Source organism: Episyrphus balteatus, chromosome 3, assembly GCF_945859705.1.
Source record: "Episyrphus balteatus chromosome 3, idEpiBalt1.1, whole genome shotgun sequence".
In the NCBI taxonomy this organism is placed as follows: domain Eukaryota; kingdom Metazoa; phylum Arthropoda; class Insecta; order Diptera; family Syrphidae; genus Episyrphus; species Episyrphus balteatus.
Window position 1 is genome coordinate 60,802,689 of NC_079136.1, and position 12,031 is coordinate 60,814,719.

The window sequence follows — 12,031 nt, forward strand, 5'->3', positions numbered from 1 at the left end:
CTTCAGACATCCCTTAATGTGTGCCAAGTTTCAAAACTGTTGATTTTTTTTGTTGAGTGAAACTATAAACTATATTTAGACAAATTTTTAAAACACTCTTATGTTCTATTCGAACTATGTATATTATTTGATTATGTGTTTTATAAAAAAATAAAAAATACGTATACGCCACAGTGACCCAAATACATGAAAGGGAAATGCAGGCGCAACCAATTAGTCTATAACTTTTATCAAAATACAATATAGAGTCGATAGATATTATTTAGGTAGTGAGACCCATAAGTGACCTGACAGTCATCTGACTATCATGATAAAGGTGTTTTTATTTAAATATTTTTTGATAAAAAATAAAAAAAAAACTATAGGTCATTTTAAAGCTTTGAAACTATACCCATTATCGAATTTTAAGCACAACCTTATTGAACTTATACTTTATAATTGGAAACTAAGAATCTTTTACGTAACTTGTCACATGCAACTTGCAAGATTCAACTTGCCACATGCAACTTGCCACATGGTTTGAATTCGATTTGACTGAAAAACAATTGCTTTGAATATTTGTATCAAACTTTCAGTACAGTTAAAAATATCAAGATCCTTCTCATTGAGCTTCTTGAAAATGCACGCATCCACTTTTTATTTTTAGGATAAAATTAAAGTATTCAAATAATTCTTACCATTTAAAGCAAACTTCCTCTAAGTCTCCTAGTTATAAATAGCCCAGCAATAAAATAATTACCTAACCCCAATTTTATCTACGAGTAGGTACGTATACAACAGTCACAAAGGATAAATCACCCTTAATTATTATTTGGATAATCTTTTCGTTTTATTTCATTAAATGACAAAAATAAATAGCAATTAATCATAAGGCCAGTTAGGTCTTTAAGCAAAAAAAAACAGTTCCACTTCTGAATTCGACAACACGGGTCAAACAAAAAATAATAAAAAAAAAAAAAAAAATACAAACAAACGGATACAAACGACAACGAGCGAGATGATGGGAAAAAAGTGGCAGCATTCAGAGCTCTATTCCAAGTCCCGTATTATAAGGATGAAATTAACTAGGATTTTTGACTTTTCTCCTTGAAGCAGCAGCACTTCTTAGGGGATTCCTTTGCATTCATTAGTCATTGGGGGAAAATAAGAGAAAAAGGTTAATCCAAGCGAAATGCGTCAAAGGGATTTTTGTCGTCCTTCATTGAAATCCTTAAGGAAAATGAAGAATTTTATTTAATTTATAAAGAAAGTATAAAATATAAAAAAAAAAGAAATATACAAAATAAAAGTAAATAAAAGTAAATTGAGCGGTGGTGGTGGGAAAGTTACTTTGGGGAGTTGTGTTGTGACTTTTATATAACTTTTTTTTTGTGAAATCATTCAATGAGAAAGTCTGAGGGTTTTTCATCAGTTTTTGTTTCACTTTAATGCATGAAAAGAACCAGTTATTAAACAAACGTAAAAAAACCTTTGACAAAATATTTTAAAAAGATTTACTATGTTTCAACATTTACTTATTTTACAAGAAAGTGAATTAAACTTTTGTGAAAAAAAAAACAAAAAAAAATATACCGTGCATTTTTGAAGGAATGCAGAGTCATTCCATGAGAAAGCAGGGTTGTAAAAATATCAATTAAGAAAAATACATTTGAAAAAAATAAAAAAATTGCACTAAAAAAACATTTGCTACAGCAAAAAATATTTTGCATTAAAACATTATGTTATTGCAACTGAAAAATATTTCCATTGAAAAAAAAATTTTTATTACAAATAAAAATAGTTTGTATTAAAAAAAAAATTTATTCAAAATAAAAATTTCTTGCATTAAAAAAAAAAATTAATTGCACGACTGGGGTCGCACTTACTTGCTCTTATGCTTAAAGTAACAATAATGTTAAAGCTTTTTATTCAAGAAATTTAAAATTTCATAAGTAGTATAAAAAATTAAATCTGTTTTTATAATTAATTAAACTCCGTTTTAAATTATCTTAAAAACAAAAAAAAATATGCCATTTTATTTCTTGTATAAAAAGGTATTTTTAGAAAAAAATTTTCGAAAATTGTAGGAGCCGTTTTTTAAAAAAATAATTTTTTATATAAAAAATTTTTTGAACATTTTTTAAAAAAAAAGTTGGTATGCCATTTTGAAGAAATAATTAATTTACACATAAAAACTAAATTTCAAAATTTTTCATTGATCCGTTTTCAAAAAATTGATTTTTCAAAAAAAATTTTGAAATATTTTTTAAAAAACCAAAAATCCGTTTTTTTGAACATTTTCTAAAATTTTATTATTATCTTTACTTACACACTTTTGTATAAAAAATTTCATTTAAATCGGGTTAATGTTGTACGAGATATTCAGAAACTAAAAAAACCGTTCTATGACAGGTACCGTTAATAACGGTACAAAAAATATTTTTTTTATTTCAGAAGTTGGCTCTTATGTGTAGTACTACACACAAAAATTTTAATCAAAATCGTTAGAGCCGTTTTTGAAAAAAATTAACTTTTCTATTTCCGTTATATGACAGGTACCGTTAGTTTTGGTCATAAAAAAAAAATTTCAATTTCCCCTCTAGGGAATCACCAAAAACTGCTAACTACCAAGTTTGAAGAAAATCACTTCACTCGTTTAGGCTGCAGCTCCAGATAGAGACAGACACACAGACAGACAGACAGACAGACAGACAGAATTGCCGGACCCACTTTTTTGGCATTCTCCATCATCGTAATGTCATGTAAAATTGTTATCTCGAGTTCGATTTTTTTTACGAATCCTAAACTTGCGCTATAGTACCTATATCGCAAGTAAAAATCAATGCATTAATTTTTTTTTAATATTTGTCAAATATCTTACAATTTTGACTATTTGGCCTTACATTAGGTTCAATATTATAGTTCAAGTAGCCAATTTATGGTCAAATAGTAAAAAAAAATATATTTATTGCATTTTGCAATAAATTTTTTTTTTAATACAAAATATTTTTTGTTTCAACAAAAATTTTTTTTTTTTTTTAAATATATTTTTCAGTTGCTACAAAATTTTTTTTTATGGAATATATTTGCTATTGCAAATTTAAAAAAATTTGTAATAAAATATATAATGTACCTACATTAAAAATAAAATGCACAACTGGGCTCTTTTGCTTAAAGTAACTCAAATGTTAAGGCTTTTTATTCAAGAAAATTAGGGAAAATTTAAAATTTGATATTTTCAAGAAATTTAATAAAAATAAATAATATAATCTGTTTTTATAATTAATTAAACATAGTTTTAAATGATTTTTAACAAAAAAAAAACAAGTATGCCATTTTATTCCTTATATAAAAAGTAATCGTTAGAGGCGTTTTTTTTTTAAATATATAAAAATATTTTTTTATATATAAAAATTTTTTAACATTTTCCAAAAAAAGTTTTTATACTATTTTGAAGAAATAATAATTAATTTACACATAAAATCGAAATTTCAAAATTCAAAAAGTAAGAAAATATTTTCTTAACCAAGTAAACTTTATTTTTTTTTTTTTTTAAGTGATCCGTTATTGAGATATTGATAGTCAAAGTCAAAAGTATGGTTTTTAGTTTGATGACTGATATTCTAAAAAAAATCGTAGAAGTTTGAAACGAAAAGAATCTTTAAGCCAAATAAGTAGCCTTTCCATAAATAATAATCATTTTATCAAAAAAAAAAATTTCACAATTTTTTAAGAGAAGAGTAAAAACATTTGGAAAATTTTGGTTTAGTCATAAAATCCTAAAACTAAAAGAATGTAGCTTTCACATGCTTTTTGTTTTGTCATGATACGATTATTTTTGACTGAGATACAGCCTATCGAAAATCATTAAAAAAAATTTTTTTGTTCATTTAATTTTTTGGGCTTGTGTAGTTGAAATAGCTAATTTATGGTCAAATAATCAAAATTGTTAGAAATCGACGAAAATTAAAAAAAAAATTAATTTTTTTTTTTTCAATGAAGAAAATTTTGTATTTGCAATAAATTTTGTTTAATGCAAAATATTTTTATTTGCAATGAAAATATTGTTTTTAATGCAAATATTTTTCAGTTGCAATAAATTTTTTTTAACGCAATTTTTTTTCAGTAGGTAAATATTTTTTTAATCCAATTTTTTTAATTTGTAATAAGTACCTACCTTTTTTTTTAACTTGTAATAGAAAACAAATGCATTAAAAAATTATTTTTTACAACCCGATGAGAAAGTAAGCCATACAAAATTAAATTAAGAATTTCCAAAGTCACTCTAGCACAAATGTTACATTGCTGACAAAAGCTTAAGAGCTTCCTTTCACGATAATAACTCTTACAGAATGATTATAAACTTTATCAACATTAGCAGGTTATCACAACAACAACAACAAACAACAAAAAAGTTTTGCTCTTGCTTTATTAGAATGTTTCAGTGACATATTCCATCCATGTTCTATGGCAATAACAAGACAACTTCAATATCCGAAACTCGGCTGACCAATTTTATAAAACTAATATAAATTGACATGACATCAGACGTCACTGTGTCAACACTAAAACCTTGAACACACGTTCCCATCATCAGGTCCTAATGTACAACTATGTCCATTTTGGATATAGGAAAGGAATGAGTATATGAATATATCTATACACATAAAAATTTGTCATTGGAGTTTCGTTCGTCTCTCTGGGTAAAATGCATTTCCTGAGTTGTCAACGTGTGTTATAAATTTCGCTTTGCTGTGTATACTCTCTGAGACTTGCACACTCTACAACACTATAAAATCACAGGTTAAACATATGTTCAACACATCCATCGACACATTTTCGAAGCCATCCCATTCGATGTCAACTGAATTTTAATGAAATACCAAAGCAAACAAATCTAGGACATCCTCTCCTGTTCATTTATTAACTGACCCATGAACATCAGCGGCGTATGTGGATCATCCTCTGGCAAATGCAGTACCCAACACCACCAACTCGCTTCTGTGATAGTAGATACTCTGGCTGAACGGTCTTGTTAAAATGTCAAAAAAAAAAAAAAAAAAACGAAGAGGAAAGTAAAATAGTAAAAACAAAAATAAAAAGGAAAAAAAATACATAATCGGGCGAGATAACTATGGACGACGACACTTCATGTCCTGCCATTTGGACACATGGATACACTACACTAGGATCGTACACACCCACTACAGATAGTAGATAGATACCTTGTGTTGGTATAAATCACAAACTCGAAACGCTAGAAAATGGTTTGGAAAATTTCATTGAACTGACAAGGCTATAGATGCTTTCGACACGTCACAACCTTAAAACAGGATGAGTGCCTGGGTGCCTTTGCCTTTATGCCTGTGCCGTGCCTGTTTTGTCAGCTAAACGTGAAATGTTGAAAATTGATGAAATTTCAATACAACGACACCCTATATCGAGAACAAGGGTGTATTTGGTAATTTACAGTTATAAAGAAAAAAGGCCCAAATTTATAGATGGAAATATGCTCACAAAAATTGTTATTGGCATACAGGTTTACTTTTCAAAAGTAGTTCAGGAGCAACAGGAGTTGAAAGGGCTTGACTCTCAGTTTGAGTCACAGAAGCTTGCATCCCGTTTGCGAACCCTAAAAAGCAGTTTTCTGTTTTGTTGTTTTCTTATACGTCCACAAAAAAAAACAATCCAACTTTTTTGAGGTTTTTAAAAATCGTCGTAATGTTATTTTAAATCTCGATCTTTCTTGTTTTGAGATCTTTCAATGAAATTATTTTTCAAGTTTCGTGTTTCGCTCAACCAATTGAATACCGAAACAATTTTATTTTCGAAATTTGTTCGGTTTTGTATCATTTTAACTTAAATTTTCTATTTTAACCCTCTGTCGACACGCGGGTGCAAATTTGGTCGGACAAAAATAAAAAGTGGAAGCAAAAAAGTGTCTCTATAAGAATAAAAATACATTTTTTTTGGAATTGTGATTGTAATTCGAATTCCTCGGAAAATTCTACATCAATTTCATACATGATTCTCTATAAAATAGTGAGACCGAAAAAAGTTCTAGCGACATGTAAAAGTATAAATCAAATTCGCAAAAAAGAGGTGTGCCTACAGAGGGTTAAGTTCGATACGAGCACTTCCACTAATTTCGAACGGAAAATGATCTTTTTGTCTTTAACCATCATTATATCAGGAACCGCTATTCAAAGAAAACTTCCTTTTTAGTGTTTTTCAAAAAATTCGGATAGTGAAAATATGGACTTCACGTTTTTAGCGCTTTTTCGTCTATCTCCTTAAAAGGCTAGACCGATTTTATTCAAAATTTATATGCAGATATTTCATAATTATTTTAAAGGATAATGTTTATTCAAAATCGCAGGAAATAAAAATTTGGAATATTTTTTTGAACATGCTGTATTTTTACTTGCGATAAATGTTCCATATATCAAGTAATGAATTGTTAAAAAAAAGTTGAGATAACAATATTCCATGATATAACGATGATAAAAAATGCGAAAAAAGTGAATCTCAAAAGTCCGTCTGTCTGTATAAGGAGCTACAGCCTAAACGGTTGGGCCGATTTACTTCAAACTTGGTTTGGTATGCAGCAGTTTTTGGATCCTGTACAGAGGAGTTTTTGAAACCATATACCAATTTTGGAAAAGTTTAAATTTCTCAAAAACGGCTCCTACGATTTTGATAAAAAAAAATTCAAGTATTAGTTCTTAGGCACGGTCTATCTTCTTATGAAAAAAGTTTTTTTTTTTCAAAAATCGTTATTAACAGTAGGTACCTCATAGACCCGTTTTTTTTGCGATTTGCTTAGTTTTAACAAAATTTTTTAAACAAAAGCAATTTTTATTTTTCCTTAATTAAAAATTAAATTTTGAAAAAAACAATTTTTGAATTTAAAATAAAAATTTTAAGTTTTTTTTTTGTAAAATCGATTTTTCGAAAACGAAACATGGAAGTTTTTTTTAGAAATTTTGGTTTTAGGTGTTGATAGTTTCTGGCATACCTACATTTTTTTTTTCAAAAAATTATTTATAAGAAATAGTTTTTTAAAAAAAGGCTCCAACGATTGTGAAGGTTTTTATTCTAAAAATGCATTTTTATAATAGAAATTAAACTGCATACTTTTTTTGGAGCTCGATTTCATTTAAGGGTTGTTTTTTTTTCATTTAAGGATTTTATGTTTTTTTTTTATTTCTTTTTGTATTTTTATATAATTTTACCAAATTTGTTACAATTTGAACAGACTAAAAGGGCAATTTCTAAAAACAGTTACGTGACCAGCCTGGAATCAATTAAAAATACTAAGTGGATTTAAGGTCTATGTTATAGATTTACTAACTATGTACCTCGAACTACAATCTAGACCCCTAGAATTGATTTTCTCCAAATTTTTCTCCGATTTTTTTAAATCAGATGCATCAAAACAACAATCATTTTAGAACCTTAAACAATTTTCAAAAATAAAAAAAAACCTCATTTTTCTTGAAAAATCAATTTTTGAAGTATCGGTTTCGAGCGTTGATAAATATACACTGGTCAACAAAATTGACCTTTTTTTTGCCACAAGAACCAGGATATACTTTTCTGGATGTTTTTGGGGTGATCAACTCGAAACTAAACTCAACAAAATTTGATTTTCCTCCGTTTTCGAAATATTACCATTATAAAAAGCCAAAAAACGTAATTTTGCTGTTTTCGAGGCTATGTTTTTTAGCGAGGTACTTTATTATAAAAATAATATCGGAAAGATTCAAACAGTTTTTGAAAGGAGAAAATCTGTTTTTATAGGCACCGTTACAAAATTATTTATAATGAATTACCTCACTTAAAAACATAGGCTCGAAAACAGCCAAAATGACGTTTTTTTGGCATTTTATAACGGTCATATTTCAAAAACAGAGGCTAATCGAAGATTTATGACTTCGGATTCGAATTCAGCACCCCAAAAACATTTAGAAAAGTATATCTTGGTTCTTGTGGCAAAAACCTTGTTGACCAGTGTTTTTAAAAATATGTCATACCAACTTTTTATCCAGTAAATAAAAACACAGAACATAATTTTGAGATGTTAAACCATATACTCCTTGAAAGACAGCGTTTAATACAACTCGTATTTTCTAATAAACATCGAAATTAAAGGCAATTAACGGGCCTCTACTACCTAATCATCAATCATATCCCTTAATTTTTTTTTTTGCTCATCAAGGGGCACGGTAGTGCCCAGCCAAGTTCTCTAGCAACTTTGGCACTACACCCTTATTTACAGGAAACAACTCAGGCCATTTTCGACCCCCCTCTAACTTCCACACCAAAGATACTAGAAATTTCAAACTCGCTTCATTTGTTAAGCTGGTCAAAACAAAACTCCTCACAAAATTTCAGCTTGCTACGATGAGTAGTTTCTGAGATATAGGGCTTCGAAAATCTCAAAAACCGTAACTGACTGACTGACTGACTGACTGACTGACTGACTGATTCACTCACTGACAGATCATCAAAATTATGGAGAACTTCCCGTTATCGTAGAAACTTGAAATTTTACACGGTGATAGGACTTGTGGTGTATACAAAGGAAAAAATCGAAAATTTGAGATTTTCAATTCAGGGGGCGTGGCATCCGCCCATTTCCGCTAAATTTTCATCAACTATTATAGAGCACTTCTGATTATCTTAGAATCTTGAAATTTGGTAGAATGGTAGAGTTGGTAGTTTATACAAAGGAAAAAATTTTAAATTTGAGAATTTCAGTCAGGGGGCGTGGCAACCGCCCATTTCCGCTAAATTTTCATCAACTATTATAGAGCACTTCTGATTATCTTAGAATCTTGAAATTTGGTAGAATGGTAGAGTTGGTAGTTTATACAAAGGAAAAAATTTTAAATTTGAGAATTTCAGTCAGGGGGCGTGGCAACCGCCCATTTCCGCTAAATTTTCATCAACTATTATAGAGCACTTCTTATTATCTTAGAATCTTGAAATTTGGTAGAATGGTAGAGTTGGTAGTTTATACAAAGGAAAAAATTTAAAATTTGAGAATTTCAGCCAGGGGGCGTGGCAACCGCCCATTTTCACTGAATTTTCATCAAATATAGAGATTTTCAATTCTACAGCCTTACCTTGCAAAAAGTAGTGAAATCACAACAAAAACATTACTGTTAAAAAAAGAGCCAAGTTCTCCTATGTTGAAATTATGCTGGCACAAAAAGTACTGAGATGTAAAAGTGTACCAAGTTCTAAAGTTTGGGTTCAAATTCGTATCAATAAAATTGATTGTTTACTTGGCAATTTTTGAAATAACTTTAAAAATCGGAAATTAAAAGAAAAATTGTCAAGAGAACAATCAAAATTTTATTGATACGAATTTGAACCCAAACTTTAGAACTTGGTACACTTTTACATCTCAGTACTTTTTGTGCCAGCATAATTTCAACATAGGAGAACTTGGCTCTTTTTTTAACAGTAATGTTTTTGTTGTGATTCTATTAAACCAAATCCGCTCCAGAGTGTATCTTTCAGCGGGTCCGTTCAAGAGATTTATTGTTATTCAATTAAATCACTCGTCAAACACACGTCATTGTTCGGTACTGTCCCATACCTACAGCATTACCATCTGTTAGTAGAGATGATGACTGCTACTGCTGCATTAGGGCTGATTCAATAAAACACACAAATATCTCTACATTCTAATGCTTTCTTGGTAAGAGAGATGTTATTCCATGTCCCGTCCAGGGATAATGATGCATTTAATGATTTGATCGCTTGCATGTGAATTGGCAATGACTTTATTATATGGTATATCTGTAATCGTTTTGCTCCATAATGCCCCAAAATAGCTTAATCTCAATATTGTTTGGATGGGTCGAACGAATGAACGAACGTCGAAGCAACATATGTATAAGTAATTTGGAGAGTTTGGACGTGGACATAGACACAATGACGTGTTTACCTAAAGGACACTAAGTAGGCGTAGATACATTATCTCGAATGAGATGTCAGTCAAATTGATTCATAATGTGATTCGATATGAGAGAGGATAACACATTGCTAAAGGAGATTTCTCTTGACTACATTAAGGTTTAAATCGGCTTAGGCCATTAGAGGCTTTAAAATTTGTTGTTTTCAACTTGATTTAAGATAAACACACAATTAGTTTTCTAAATAGTTAAGATTTAATGTTAAGATTCGAAAGCAAAATCTTTAAAGCTATTAAACAGTCATAAGATTAGTGCTTTGATGCTATATTTAGGTACCTACTTACATATGTGAAAATGGAAAACTAGGTTATGACCTATATAAAACATTATCAAGAAGCTTAAATTAAATACAAATTGTTTGGAACAATTAATTACAATTTGAAACTAGGGAAGGGTCTGTGAAAATAAAACTAATTAAATTCCAAACTTATTAGTTATGAAAAAGTAAAAACTGACCTTCGATTCTTCTGTTGCACAGGAAGTGGGATACAAAAAACAACCTTGCTACAACAAATTCATTCATGCCTATTACCGAAGACGCAGATGCACTGCGGCGCGGTAGATATAACATGCCAAACAACTCAAGATATCTCAGGCATTGAAAAAGATATCGAAAAGATTTAAACAGGTCTTGAAAGAAGGAAATCAGTTATTATATAAACCGTTACTAAATAAATGTTCAGACAATTTTCCTTAGGTATATAAAAGAATAAGGTCGGAAATAGTATTTTCTAACGGTAATATTTCAAAAACAGGAGCTGATAGATTATTTCTGACTTCGGATTCAAGTTCAACACACCGAAAACCTTCAGAAAAGTATGTTTTGCTTACGGCAAATCACGTTGTCTTCGTTAAATTTCATGCAAAAGTACTAGTTTTCGAGTTTTTTTTTCAACTTAAATAGCCATTTTTTAACTTTATTGGGCATGGCAGTAGGCGGAAATTACTAGTGTTGATTTACCCTCTTATTTCCTATTATTCCTGAAAATTTCATCAAAAACGGTGCAGTAATTTAGATTTTACGGAGTTTTTTCCACTTTCCCATACAAGGTTCCCCACTGTGCGGCGGCGGGAGTGAGAGTCACTTTCACAAGATTCGTATTACCGAAGTCGCCGGTGCGGAAGTGATAGAATGACATTTGGCTATGTAAGTGTCAACAATGACATATCGTCGCGACGGCGTAAAGCAAAATTGTTCTAAATCCATTTTTTACCGAAAATGACTTAATGATGCAGTTTTACTAATTTGAGGGTGCTCTTTCCGAATTTGAAAACCGTTTTTGTCAACAAAAATTTCATTCCGCAAATAATATAATTTAATGGGCATAGAACAATAAAAACAGGGAAGTAGCCTTTTGAAAATGAGCCCAAGAGTATTCTTGATTGTTCTAAGGCCCATCATATTTTGTTCTAAGTCCACTTTTTATTTAAGGAAAAAACGTACTTGTATAGGAATTGTTCTATCTCAAATTTTTTTAAAAAAAATATTAAAAAATAGTATGCACCCACTAATGATGTAAACTTGTATATTTTATTCAAGAGAAAAGAACAAACTTTATAAAAAACATAACTTGAATGGCAAACGAGCAGAAAATTGTCGCTTTAAGGCTAGGCGCACACATGCGATTTTAGTCGCGCGATTTTTCAGTCGCAAAAATGGATCACAAGGATTTCAATGCCTGTGAACCTGAACACACATGCTTCCCGCGATTAAAAATTTGAAAATTGTGTCTACAGTCATTGAAATTCTTGTCATCTAATAATTAGTCGCAAATTATTTGCGACTAAATAATCGCGCGATCGAAATCGCATGTGTGCGCCTAGCCTAAACCAATTTGAAACTTAAAAATCGTGCCCTGTAAAATTTGCCTTTTGTGACTTAGAACAATTTTGCTTTACGGCGACGATATTTAATTCAAAAGTTGAAATATTTTTTATTATTTTGCTATTTGCTGGTTAATGGCATAAATAATATTCCCTATTAAGATCCAAGGTAACTTTTTTGGTACGATTGATCGGTTAAGAGATTTATTCTTCATTTAACTCAAAAATACACTATTTTA